Source organism: Danio aesculapii, chromosome 16 (assembly GCF_903798145.1).
Source record: "Danio aesculapii chromosome 16, fDanAes4.1, whole genome shotgun sequence".
In the NCBI taxonomy this organism is placed as follows: domain Eukaryota; kingdom Metazoa; phylum Chordata; class Actinopteri; order Cypriniformes; family Danionidae; genus Danio; species Danio aesculapii.
This window is the reverse complement of record NC_079450.1, coordinates 12,486,472-12,500,880: the sequence shown is the minus strand read 5'-3', so window position 1 is coordinate 12,500,880 and position 14,409 is coordinate 12,486,472. Positions and strand designations below refer to the sequence as shown.

The window sequence follows — 14,409 nt, the reverse complement described above, 5'->3', positions numbered from 1 at the left end:
AATAAATAGTAACCCTAACCCTAAAAATGTGTTGAAAAACATCTCCTTAAACAGCAATTGGAAAATAGCTTTAAAATGAATTGAAATTTCACAGGACTGCTAATAATTTGGTCTTAATGAGTATCTTGTTTAAATATTTAATGTCACTTTAAAATACGTATAATAAATATGGACAGCAAAGAATTCATGGGGATTTTTAAGTCCCCAAAAAATCAAAAAAGAAAAAAAATGTGGTCACTTCACCTTCTGACAGGGAGATTTTCAGATTCTTGATCTGAATCTCTACCCCGTTCTCGCTCTTCTAGACTGTGTCGGATCAGACCGGGCCTTGTGTCTCCTCCACCAAAACCCACAATTAACAGGAGCGGTTATTATCCTTGTCCTGCGACTTCCCTGCAATGCAAATCCCAGATAGAAAGGGTCGGAAAATTATTGCGAAAAAACTTGGGAGGAGAAAAGTGGCTCACGTCTGTTTTGCCGAATTAATCGCTTTCTAAATGGCTCGGGGCCAGGCAAAAGTTAACATTTGCAGTTTCAAAGGTTTTCAGCGCTTGCAATGAGCCATGAAATTACTGCATGCTGGTGAAAATGGCAGCTGATGAAAGCCTACGGAGCAGGTCCCACAGGCGGACAGGAGGAGCGGGAGCGGGAGGGGAACGCAATCGCCCTCGCCTGCCCGACAGACACACCGAGGAAGAGGAGCGGTGGATGAGGAAGAGCTTCTCCAATCACGACACATGCTCTTCATCACCCAGACACCAACAGAGGAGATATATAGAGAGGATTATAGCTTTATGACTCCTCTGATATTTCTGATACATAATAAAGGCTCTTTGCTGGAAATATACTGTATACCCTGTAAAAATTCACAAGTGTTTTCTGTTTATTAATGGTTGTGAATTGCATTATGGGAGCTTGATTGCTTTGAACTCTTCAGATTAGCAAGTGACTTTTTATTGACAATTTAGTAGTTTGAAATAATATATAAGACATAATGAATAGAGAAATAAGTCTTTAAGATAGCAGAAAATGTACTGGCAGTTTACCAACCCAGACAATACATCACTTTAAACTATCAAAAATGTTAATAAGTCACCTTTTTCCAACTTTTCAAGGTTAAAAGTTGATGGAAGAAAGATTGAGGACCCACAATGGAATTCAAAAGCATAAATAAAAGGGGGAAAATACTAAATAAAAACATGACTCACATAATAATATGGAAAACTAATTTACGGATCCTTTTTACAGTGTATAAGTATGAATTATTTCCCATTAAAGTGGTAGTTCACCTAAAAAAATGAAGATTCACTATTTTTAAACCTTGTTGCAAACCTAGGCTCATTCTGAAAACGTAGCCGTATATACATTTCTGCAAGAAGTACGTATGGTTACATTTCGTCTTTAAAACGAATGCTACGAATGCTCCGTTCCTTTTCGCGCTTACCAGCTGACCGCTTACCTCCCTATGGATGGGCTCTTTCCGGCTGTTACCAGTTTGTCCAGTTAGTTCACCGTTGTACGTCAGTGAACTTGAGACGCAGAGAGGAGTTGATTGTGATGACGGGGTTGAGTCACAGCGAAGAACGGATCCAGAAAGCGGATAAGACAAAAACAATAACAGGGTGAGAATGTGGTAAAACGTGGTAAAAATCATGCAAGGGCTTTACTTTTTCTGGATTGCTTTTTAAAACTGTTGGTTGGGTTAGGGAAGTGGGTTTTTCGGGTCAATCTGTGCTTTTTAAAACGCTATTGGTTGGGTTTAGGGAAGGAGGGGGGTGGAGTCAGTCAGTCATTCAAGTCAGTCAACAGTCAGTCAACAGTTGCCTCTAGGGATTTACGAGAGAATATCAGGTCTGTTTGGCATTCGTGAGAAAATTTGAGATCGCAAAAACTATTCACAGCGGCTTCTGGTGGATTCGCAAAAAAAAATAAAAAAAAACATACCTCCTGGGACATATTTGGTATTTACCAGAAATGTATATAGAGGTAAGATTTTAGCCTGGGTTGGCTTTGGTGTGAACTATCTCTTTAAGTGAATCAAATCTCTGATGCACAAACTGTTTTAAAAGTTTTGGGTTTAGTGATCTATCTTTATTTTTTAACTTTTTTAAAATAAACCAATATTTTTATTTAGCAAGAACACATGAAATTGGCTAGTAAAGAAATTTAAAATGGTTAAAAAGGTTTTCATTTCAAATGAATGCATTCATTAAATAGTTATATAAACAAATAAATAAAAAGTTTTGTTGCATTGCAACATGGACTCATTCTGAAAATGTAGTCCTATATAAATTTCTGGAGATCGCGAATTATGTAGCCAGAAGAATGTATGGCTGCATTTTGTCTTTAAAACAAAGACTACGGGGTGGTGTGACGCTGTTCCTTTTCACACTTACCAGCTGACCGCTTATCTCCACATGGGCGGCTTTCCCATTGTTAGCAGTTTGATTATAGCTCTTTATGTGCATTGGCAGACTTATGACACAGAGAGGAGTTGACCACGATGACAGGGTTCGAGTCCAGTGAAGAACGGTTCCAGAAAGCAGATAATACAAAAACATATGCAAAAATAAAATAAACAAGCAAATAACAGGCTGAAAATGTGGTAAAATCTGAAAATGTGGTAAAAATCAGGCGAGGGCTTTTCTTTTTCTGGATTGCTTTTTAAAACTGTCAGTTGGATTTAGGGAAGTGGGTAGGTGCTGGTGCTGTTGGTTGGGTTTAGGGAAGGAGGAGGGTGGGTCAGTCAATCAGTCAGTCGACAGCGGCCTTTGGTGGATTTACGCGAAAAAAGAGCAGTCGTTGAACGGCACTCGCGAGAACATTTTGAGATCTGAAAAAGCGTAGACAGCGGCCCTCTGGTGGATTTGCAAAACTGCAAAAAAAAGTAGACTAATTTGAAGCTCTCTATAAAATTATTTATCAGTACGTTTTCAGAATGAGCCTGGGTTGGTTTTATTGTTACACTTTGAATTTTAAACTCTACTGTCATGTCCATTACATGTAATTATTTTAATAATTAAATAAAAAATATATAATAGATCTTCAAGCTGTTCATAGTGACTAGAGGCTTCCCCAATAAATAATGAATACATACAACAATATAGAAGTATTTATAAATAAATACAATAAATAAAAAACATACTTATGAACCGTGCATGCAAAAATATCAGAAGCCATAAACAGCTTTATGTGAAGTTAAATTGAGAATTTTCTGATCATTTTCACATTTACTGTTGCTCTCAAACCTAATATGTACATAATAACGTTTAAATATTAAAATCTTGTATACACATTAAGATAACTTAAGATGAAAATAGTAAAAACATGTTAATGAGCTTTATGGTGTTTTACTTTTATTTCACTCAAAATGTTATTTATATATTTTTATTTATTAGTTTGCAGTAATTATTATATTTGTATAATTGAAATACATATAATTGTCACATCTGACGTGTTGTTCAAGGAGTGAAACAAATGTGAGGATCCAAATGCAGTCTTACTGGTTTATTGAATCAAAATAAAACGGAAACAAAACACGCACAGGGAAAACACTCAGCAACCTTCTTGCTGACAGTGATAACACTGAGCCACCGTGCCGCCCTTATTTAGCCACACTGCCAGATATTTTACCTTGTTTCAAGAAAAACCTCATTTAATTTGACTTAATACTTCTGAAAACAAAACAATATTTTTACTTGTCATAAACAAGGCTTATTAATTGAACTTTTTTAAAAATGTTTGGACTTGAAACAAGACAAAACTAAAAGTTTTTATTTTTGCATGTTAATATAAAATATTTCAATATCTAATAATAAAAATATAACAATTACACCCACACTAATATCATGATAAATAACATTTTGAAAACACCATAAAGCTCATGAGAAAAGATTATTTGTAGTGTATGTATATATATATATATATATATATATATATATATATATATATATATATATATATATATATATATATATAATATTTAAGTAATCAGTAATGCATATTTCATAGTTTATAACATTCATTCATTCATTTCTCTTTGGCTTAGTCCTTTATTTATGAGGGGTCACCACAACCAAATGAGCCACCAACTATTCCAGCATATGTTATCAGGGTTTCTGCAAGTTTTACCAAGTTAAATGTAAGACTTTTAATACCATTATGAATGAAATTTAAACTTATACAGGGATTTTTGCTAAGGATTTTTTTTTTCAAATATCCCAGTTGGAAAAGATTTTCACTTGCCCAATCAAAAATCATTATAATTTCATACATTTAACAATACAATAATAAATTACTATTAAATAATAATTTAATAATAATACAAAATAATATAGGTTGGGTCAGTATCTTCAGCAATAAATAAATGAAGAACATTTAAGCAAATGTTACTTTAAGAAAAGTAACTAAAGGCTAATTGTAAATAATTGTATTGAGATCGATTTGCTGTTGATTGTATGGGTGTTGATGGCCAGATTGGGTAGCTAGGGGAGCACGAGGGCACAAAGTAATGTACGGGGTAAAATGTAACACAGAGTTTTAAGGTATTGCTTAGGGTTAACCAAGGCATGCCTTCCGAGGTTTCCACTACAGTGTCGGCACACGTCTTCCTGCCAATTATTGAAAAAGTTCATCCAAATTTGGATGTGAAATACAGGAGGAACCATTTTTGAAGCATAAAAGTATTTTTTTTTTTTTTGTTATAAATTATATTTTGTTTATTAAAAAAAAAAAATCTGTGAAAGTATGTACAAAAATTCTTATATTGTTGTAATAAGCGTCTTCTAGGCTAAAAGTGTGGAACCATTTTGCAAGAGGGTAAAAAAACACACAGTGACTGCCTAGCCAGTTGAGGAAAACTTAACACAGCAAGGTTATTTGTAACAGGGTGTTACAAATAAGCCACACACTGTTGGGACACCAAGTTAAACTAACAAAATAATTGTTGAATCTCGAGTGTAATGTTGAGAACTTTTTAAATAAAATTGTTTTTAAATAGAAAATATTTTTAATAGAAAAATACAATACTATTTCTAATAATGCAAATAATGCATTATATAATAATGGATAATAAGCAAATAAATCCAAATGTGTTATCCATGAGATAAATTTACATTTACATTTACATTTAGTCATTTAGCAGACGCTTTTATCCAAAGCGACTTACAAATGAGGACAGGAAGCAATTTGCACAACTATAAGAGCAGCAGTGAACAAGCGCTATAGACAAGTTTCAGGCGTGTAAAAGTCTAAGAGAAGCAAAACATTAGTAGAAATTTTTTTTTTTTTTTTTTTTTTTTTTTAATAGAGAGAGAGGGAGAGAGAGAGAGAGAGAAAGAGGGCTCAGTTAGTGGTATAGCCAGAGAGGCAATTGCAGATTAGGAGGAAAAGTGGAGACTAAACAGTTGTGTTTTTAGTCGTTTCTTGAAGACAGCAAGTGACTCGGCTGATCTGATGTAGTTAGGGAGTTCATTCCACCAACTGGGCAGATTGAATGTGAGAGTTCGGGAAAGTGATTTCTTCCCTCTTTGGGATGGAACAACGAGGCGACGTTCATTCACAGAACGCAAGTTTCTGGAGGGCACATATATCTGCAGAAGTGAGAGCAGATACGAAGGAGCACAGCTAGAGGTCACTTTGTAAGCAAACATCAGAGCTTTGAATTTGATGCGGGCAGCAACTGGAAGCCAGTGCAAACGGGTGAGTAGCGGAGGACATGTGCTCTTTTGGGTTCATCAAAGACCACTCGTGCTGCTGCGTTCTGAAGCAGCTGAAGAGGTTTGATAGAACTAGCTGGTAGCCCGGCTAGCAGAGAGTTGCAATAGTCCAGTTTGGAGAGGACAAGAGCTTGAACAATGAGTTGAGCTGTATGTTCAGATAGGAAGGGTCGGACCTTTCTGATGTTGTAGAGTGCGAATCTGCAAGATCGGGCAGTTCTAGAAATGTGGTCAGAGAAGTTCAGTTGGTCATCAATCGTAACTCCAAGGCTTTTTACCATTTTGGATGCAGTGATGGTTGCTCCATACATCTGGATTGAAAAGTTATGGTGAAGGGTCGGGTTGGCAGAGACTTCAAGCATTTCCGTTTTCATGAGGTTAAGCTGGAGATGATGATCTTGCATCCAGAGTGAAATGTCTGACAGGCAGGCTGAAATGCGAGCTGGAACCGAGGGATCATCAGGGTGGAAAGAGAGGTATAGCTGGGTGTCATCAGCATAGCAGTGGTAGGAAAACCATGTTTCTGGATGACTGTTCCTAAAGATGCCGTGTTAGATAGAGAAGAGAAGTGGTCCAAGCACAGAGCCCTGAGGTACCCCAGTGTTTAGATGCTGTAGGTTGGACACCTCTCCCCTCCACGACACCCTGAATGACCTGTCCGAGAGGTAGGTAACTGAACCATTGAATAACAGTGCCTGTGACGCCAGTGACTCAAGCGTAGATAGCAGGATCTGGTGGTTTACAGTGTCAAAAGCAGCTGATAAATCCAGCAAGATGAGGACAGATGATTTAGAGTCTGCTTTAGCCAGTCTGAGGTCCTCCACGACCGAGAGCAGGGCAGTCTCAGTTGAGTGGCCTTTCTTAAAGCCAGATTGCTTGTTGTCCATGAGGGTTGTTTTGAGTAAGAAAGTCTAGGACTTGATTGAACACTACTTTCTCCAAAATCTTGGCCATGAATGGAAGCAGGGATACCGGTCGGTAGTTTTCAAGTAGCGTTGATCCAGGTTGGGTTTCTTTAGCAGAGGGGTTACCCTAGCCTGCTTAAATGAAGTAGGGAATAGACCAGAGTCAAGAGATGTGTTAATTATGTGAGTCAGTGTTGGTATGACTGCAGGAGAAATGGCTTTGTAGGAGATGAGAGGGAATGGGATTCTAGCGGACAGGTGGTTGCATGGCTTGATAGCACGAGATTGGACACCTCAGACTCAGAGAGCTGGGAGAAAGAGGTGAGCGTGTGTGGTGTGTTGGTGGTTGTATCTTGCGTGTTTGTTGTAGGTGCAGCAAATTGAGCACTGATTTTGCAGTTTGGTATAAAAGAATGTAGCAAAGTCATCAGTAGTGAGTGTGGAGGATGCGGGTGGAGGAGGAGGGTGAAGGAGGGATGAAAATGTTTTAAAAAGCAAGCGAGGATTGGTGGCACTGTTGACTTTCTGACGGAAGTATGTCTGCTTTTGCAGAAGTAACCTCAGTCGAGAAAGAAGACAGAAGAGTTTGGTATGTTATGAGCTGTTCAGGATTTTTTTGTTTTTCGCCAGCTTCTCTCAGCAGCCCGAAGTTTTGAGCGATGCTCACGGGAGAACATCAGAAATAAACATGCTGTGCTATGTAGAATTAAAAAAAATGAGTAACTGAGGAAATATACTACATAAAGTAATCTGGATTTAAATTAACTGTGTGAAATCTGCTTTTTAAGCATGTGTTACAATAAAGCCTCTGTCTAGTACATTTGGGGGTAAATAGTAACATTTTTACTCCTGGCACTTTTGACAATACTGCACAGGACACCATAGGTCCGGGCGGTCATACTTTCAGTGCTCATTTGTAGGAGAGGCTTGTGTGTTGCTGGTAAAAATATGGTTTGTCTAACCTCATTACTTTGTTCATCATTTGGCCCAAACCAAAAAGTGTTACTTTGTGCCCCGCTCTCCCCTATACTTGAACAAAGGAAAATTAAGACCCGTTAAAAAAGGTTTAAGACCACAATATTTTGTAGATTTAAGGCATTTTAAGGCCAAAAAAATTGATTTTTTTTAGATTTAAGACATTTTAAGACTTTTTAAGACTCCGTGGATGCCCTTCCAGCCACAAACCAGTACTGGAATATTTTAAAAACATGTGTGAGTAAATGTATATTATATATAATTATTTATTACCAACAATAATAATTATAAAAGCAAAACAATGCAGCGTTTTCACATGTGGCTCAAAATTACCTGAACAGTCAGTCAGATGGACGAATTGTCGCTACACTTTTTCATTCGTCTCCGCTTTTCTCGCTGCAGGTAATGACCCGTCCATGACCAATTACCCTGACGTAAACAAGCGCAGCTTTGTTCAGCTCTCACACACATACAACACGTTGGGCAGGAAACAGAGACGACGCCTGCAGGAGAGAAAGAAGCGGCAGCTGCATGAAAAACTCAAAGCCAAAGTCAAGTTCCTCTGCAGTGAGGAGGTTGTTTCGCAGACTGCCTGCCGCTTCTTCTACGAGCGGAAAATATTCTGATTGATTTCAAACGATGTTTGAAACCCACTCCGAGAGAGCTCGGTTAAGCATGTTGTCTGGAAAACAAGCGTTTATTAACAGGGCTGCTTTTATTTTTCGAGTTTCGGAGCTGTTGACATCCTGAGGGTTGTTGTTTTGGTTTATTGTCACATTCTGACTATGCATGCCAATTATTTTAGCCATGCGTATGTGTCTTTGTCTCAGTATTAAGCATGTGAGAGCAAATGTGAGGGAGTGTTCTTTAGACAAAAAAAAATGAAATATGATAAACAGCATGGTTTGGATGTGCATAAAGTGATTTTTTTTTTAACCCAGAGGAATCTTTGCTCAGAGATTATGTGTTCAAACACGTCTTTATCATGTTATCCTTCTCATGAAGCCCATCGCATTGGGCTAAAGCTGGAAACAGCACCGCATAGAGCTTTTGCTTATCTAAATTTTACTACTATTTTTTTTGTAAATAATTTTCAGCTAAAACCCCAGAAAAAAAAAAAAAAAAAAAAAAATATACTATATATATATATATATATATATATTATATATATAATATATATATATAATTTTATTATTATTTTTTTTAATGTGAGCTTCATTTGATATCTCCTTCCTCTGTACTTTTCTAATGCACCTCAGAGATTAACACGCTTTTCAAAGCTCTGTGCCACCAGTGTGTGTGTATGCGAGTGTGTGTGTGCGTGTGTGTTGGGGTCTAACATTTACACTGACAGCTCTACACTGACACAAGATGTCCACACAAGATCCTTATTTAAGTAAACATTAATAACAATCTCTCTATATAAACTCTGATGCTTCAAAGATTTTAGAAAATAAATTAACATAAATCAAGAGATTTACTGAAAGTTTTTAGAGGAGATATGATCGCTATAAATATTTGAATATGCAGTTGAAGTTGCCTTTTTAGCCACCCTGAATTATTAGTCCCCCTGTTTATTTTTTTCCCAAGTTCTGTTTAAAGGAGTGAAGATTTTTCAGCACATTTCTAAACATAATAGTTTTAATAACTCATTTCTAATAACTGATTTATTTTATCTTTGTCATGATGACAGTGAATAATATTTGACTAGATATTTTTCAACGCACTTCTATACAGCTTAAAGTGACATTTAAAGGATTAACTAGGTTAAGTAGGTTAACTAGGCAGGGGGTGAGTTTCCCAAACAACGACGTAAACTCGCGTTGAACTATCATAGAGCGATGCATCGTTTTGGAAAATAATATGTAGATTGACAATGTTTTCCCAAAACCCAAAGTTTTTTCTGTCGCAGATCCATTGTTTGAACCATGTTAGTTTATAATGCAAAACGCCCATAATGATGCTCTAAACGGGGTGGAGTAAGTACTTTCTTTAGAGAAGAATCCCATATTTCTTTGTGCAGATTATATTGTTTTACACAAACATGCATTTAAAATAAAAGCCAATAATTGTTTTGGATAAAACATGCACTCGTTTTTCTATATTAATTGAAATATATGTAAATGGCACATAAAGGGGCCCGTGTTTCCTTTACCAATATTATTGTATATAAATCATATAAATAATAAATAATGAGGCTATTTATTAGGAAATTAAACTTAATATTTATTAGGGAAACTGAAAAAAAATCCCACTTTAATAATATTATTAATAATATTAATGATGATGACGATTATTATTATTATTATTATTATTAAGTAGGATATTGTTATTTATTTTTTTAGTTTTTGAAAAGTCTACTTTTACAATTTGACACCTGCAAAACCACTGCAGAAATGTTCTAACCAACAGGCCCATGTCCATATACAGTACAGATATTTAAAAAATAACCTACTATAAATAAAAGCAATACGTATGCCATGTTTTTGTTTTTCACAAGCTTTGCTGACGTAACATAAATTCCACTTTTAAATAATAGGTCACCTATAGCGTTCGCCATGAGGTTGTGTTTAAAAATGACATCAACGTTTTCAAAGTGCCACTGCGAAGGGAGCACAATTGTAAACATGAAGATCGCTAAAACTGAACTGTAAAAATACTTTGAAAGCAAATTACACCTAAGAATGATGACTTTAATGCTTTGCCTTGTAATAACGATGATTAGTTCTGTAGACTATCGAAAAATATGTAGCTTAAAAGGGGCTAATAATTTTGAACTTAAAAAAATTAAAACTGCTTTTATTCTAGCCGAAATAAACAAATAAGTCTTTCTCCGGAAGAATCTGTATATAACTCGCTCTAAACTAAATAATTTGAATCAGCGAGTAGTTAGGGTTAACTGAAGACTTGCTCTGACCAGAATATTTAAAGTAGTGAGTGGGTAAATAGAGATTCACTCTGACTAGATCATTTGAATTGGTGAATCACTACACTACCTGACAAAAGTCTGGATTATGCTTATTTTTACCAAAATAAAATATGATCATGCCTTGATTTTTATTTATTTGATTAGGACAGTAAAGTCTGACTTTTCTTAGACAAAAAGTCTTGTCACTTAACAGAAATAATGTACAGTATAGAATATAAAGTCATGGTGGGAGTGGAAAAAGAATTAATATTGTGTATGACTCTCATGAGCTTGGAGGACTGCATCCATACATCTCTGCAATGGACTCAAATAACTTATTAATAAAGTCATCTTGGAATGGCAAAGAAAGTGTTCATGCAGGACTCCCAGAGTTCATCGAGATTCTTTGGATTCATCTTCAATGCCTCCTCCATCTTACCCCAGACATGCTCAATAATGTTCATGTCTGGTGACTGGGCCTGGCCAATCCTAGAGCACCTTGACCTTCTTTGCTTTCAGGAACTTTGATGTGGACGCTGAAGTATGAGAAAGAGCACTATCCTGCTGACGAATTTGCCCTCTCCTGTGGTTTGTAATGTAATGAGCAGCACAAATGTCTTGATACCTCAGGCTGTTGATGTTGCCATCCACTCTGCAGATCTCTCGCACACCCCCATACTGAATGTAACCCCAAACCATGATTTTTCCTTCACCAAACTTGAATGATTTCTGTGAGAATTGGGTCCATGCGGGTTCCAATAGGTCTTATCCAGTACTTGTGATGATTGGGATGCAGTTCAATAGATGATTCATCGGAGGAGAGAAAAAAAAAAAAGATAATTTCACAACGCGAGTCTGTGAATTGTTCACAAGAGACTCGCTCTAACTAGATTATTTGAGTCATTGGAAAACCGGAAAAACTGCAAACAATTGGATTCAGAGAGTTGCAAAGTGGAGACTGACTATCCTGAGCCTGTGTGAATTGTAGCTTCAGTTTCCTGTTCTTAGCTGACAGGATAGGCACCCGGTTTGATGGTGTTGTACATTCAGAGATGCTCTTCTGCATACCTCAGTTGTAACGAGTGGTTATTTGCGTTACTGTTGCCTTTCTATCAGCTCTAACCAGTCTGGCCATTCTCCTCTGACCTCTAGCATCAACAAGGCATTTGCACCCACAGAACTGCAGCTCACTGGATATTTTCTCTTTTTCAGATCTTCTCTGTAAACCCTAGAGATGGCGGTGGCGTGAAAATCCCAGTAGATCAGCAGTTTCTGAAAATATTCAAACCAGCCAGTCTGGCACCAACAACCATGCCACATTTAAAGTCACTCAAATCACCGTTCTTCCCCATTCTGATGCTCGGTTTGAACTGCAGCGATCGTCTTGACCATGTCTATATGCCTAAATGAGTTTGAGTTGCTGTCACGTGATTGGATTATCATAAATTTTGCATTGACAATAATTGGACAGGTGTACCTAATAAAGTGGCCAGTGAGTCGTCATATTTGTTTCAAAATATGAACAAATTTAATAATAGTTTAGAATGGCAAAAGGGTGAGAAGTGATGACAGAATGTCCACTAACCCTTTAAAAGCATCATTCAGGACTGCTGTAAAAAAAAACATGACAAAGAAAGAGCGTTAAAACTGTCCAATAACTACAAAACGATTACACTAAATGGCCAGAAATTGCTCAGTTTTTACTTTGAACTGTGCATTCTAATCAAGTAATTACACTACATTCACCATGCCTGTGTTCATACATTAATGTTGAAATTAATTGTAATTATGAGCGAATTGCAGGGGAATTCGCGCTGCTCTAGACATCACCTAATGCCGCTAATAGAGTTTCCGAGTATGTTTATCTAGCCGTTGGAGTATCGCTGACATTTAAATACGCCATGCCTGGAACAGGAATCGTTAATATGTTATTGTTAAGTCAGATTGAACGTGTACAGGATGTGTTGGATATTTATAAATGAGCACTTAATTAATTAAAGAATGCATTAGTGCTTAATGCGAGTTTGTTAACTTTGCCTGCACCCTCATTAATATGAGCCCGATGGGGATTGCAGAGCTACATTTCAGCATCCTGCGAAGCTGATACTTCTCGCTTTCATCCTCATTCCTCATGTTCTGTCAGATGGATGACAGACACAGAAATGAATCACCTATTCAGATGCTGATCACTGGTCAAATATGAAAAGGTACAAAGGTGTTTCTTTAACGTCACGCATTTCGAACTGCTCAAGTTTAGATTTTTACCCCCCTTTTGTTATACTAAGGTCACATTAAAATACAGTTTCTATAGTACGCTAGCTATAATTAACTTGTTTGTGTATACTGCAATTATAATACTCAGAATGCATGTCAAAATCATCAATGATTATTTTAAATATTTCAAATGCGTATTCATTTGTTTTTAATATTGCTTTTTAAGTCGGAAAAAAGGGCATGGGCAATAATAATTATTAGAATTAACAAAAAAAAATTCAAGGCAATAAAACTAATAATTTATTCATTCATTCATTTTCTTTTCAGGTTAGTCTCTTTATTAATCCAGGGTCGCCACAGCGGAATGAACCGCTAACTTATCCAATACGTTTTAAGCAGCGGATGCCCTTCCAGCCACAATCCATCTCTGGGAAAAAAACTAATAATATGACATTAATATTATTTTATTATTATTATTATTAGTAGTAGTAGTAGTAGTACTACTATTATTTTTATTATTACTATTATTATTAGTAGTAGTAGTAGTAGTTGTAGTATTATTATTACTATTATTATTATTATATTAATATTATTATTAATAATTATTAATATATTTTATCATCATCATTATTGTTATTAATCATTCAACATACTCATTCTGAAAACATAGCCCTATATACTTTTTATATAATTTTCTATGTACATCTTTGGAGATCGTGGATTATGAACGTATGGCTGCATTTCATCATTACAATGAAAGCTACAGGGCGGTATGACACCGTTCCTTTTTGCACTTACCTCCGTATGGATGGCTTTCCCGCTGTTACCAGTTTGTCCAGTGCTCGTTGCATACGTTGGAGGATTTGAGGCACAAAGCGGAGTTGACTGTGGTGACGGCGGAGTTCGTGTCCACCGAAGAACAGTTCCAGAAGGCAGGTAGGACAAAAACAGAAGCAACAAAATTAAAATAAACAAGTAAATAACAGGGTGAGAATGTGGTAAAATATGAAAACGTAGTAAAAATAAGGCTGCCGTGAGGGCTTTTTTTTCTGCTTTGTTTTTTAAAACACTGTTGGTTGAGTTTAGGGAAGACGGTGGGCAGGTCAATTGGTGCTTTTTAAAACACTATTGGTTGGGTTTAGGGAAGGGGGTGGGTAGAAGGATCGGTCAGTCGGTTAAATCATTCAGTCGACAGTGGCCTCTTGTGGATTTACGCGAGTGGAGCAGGCACGAATGGCATTCGCGAAAGAAATTTGAGATCTCAAAAAGCATACACAGCGGCCTCTGGTGGATTTGCGAAAACTAAAACTGCAAAAAAAATGTAGCTCTTGGGACGTATTTGGTGCTCTCCAGAAATGTGAATGTAGGGTACGTATTCAGAATGAGCTTGGGTTGTAATTATTACAAATATTTATACAATTTTGATAATATATTCTTAGAATGAATATAATAAATAAAATAATTGTAATTAAATGTGTACATTGTTTTTCATTTTTAATTATGAAATTTTGTTTAAAGTATGAAATAAAACAAGTCACAATTGTGCAATTATTATAGTTGTAAATAGGAAAAACCGTCCTGCACTTGTGAAATATATAAACACAGGTGCCAATAAACAAAAACATTTTTTGGCAATAATAATTATAATAATAAATTTAATTTTCTTACAGTCTTAGTACATGTTAAATAG

The 14,409-nt window shown here is 36.2% G+C and overlaps 1 protein-coding gene across 1 annotated transcript in view; it reads right to left on the bottom strand.

Annotated features, from left to right (window-relative positions):
- Positions 1-14,160, bottom strand: part of zfpm2a (zinc finger protein, FOG family member 2a) — a 438,175-nt gene extending 424,015 nt beyond the window's left edge. The window contains exons 1-3 of the mRNA XM_056474689.1: positions 13,518-14,160; positions 7,931-8,100; positions 244-393 (exon numbers count right to left, since the gene is read on the bottom strand). The gene's annotated coding sequence lies outside the window, so the exon portion shown is untranslated. The remainder of the gene's footprint in view (positions 1-243; positions 394-7,930; positions 8,101-13,517) is intronic.
- Positions 14,161-14,409: the final 249 nt, after the last annotated feature.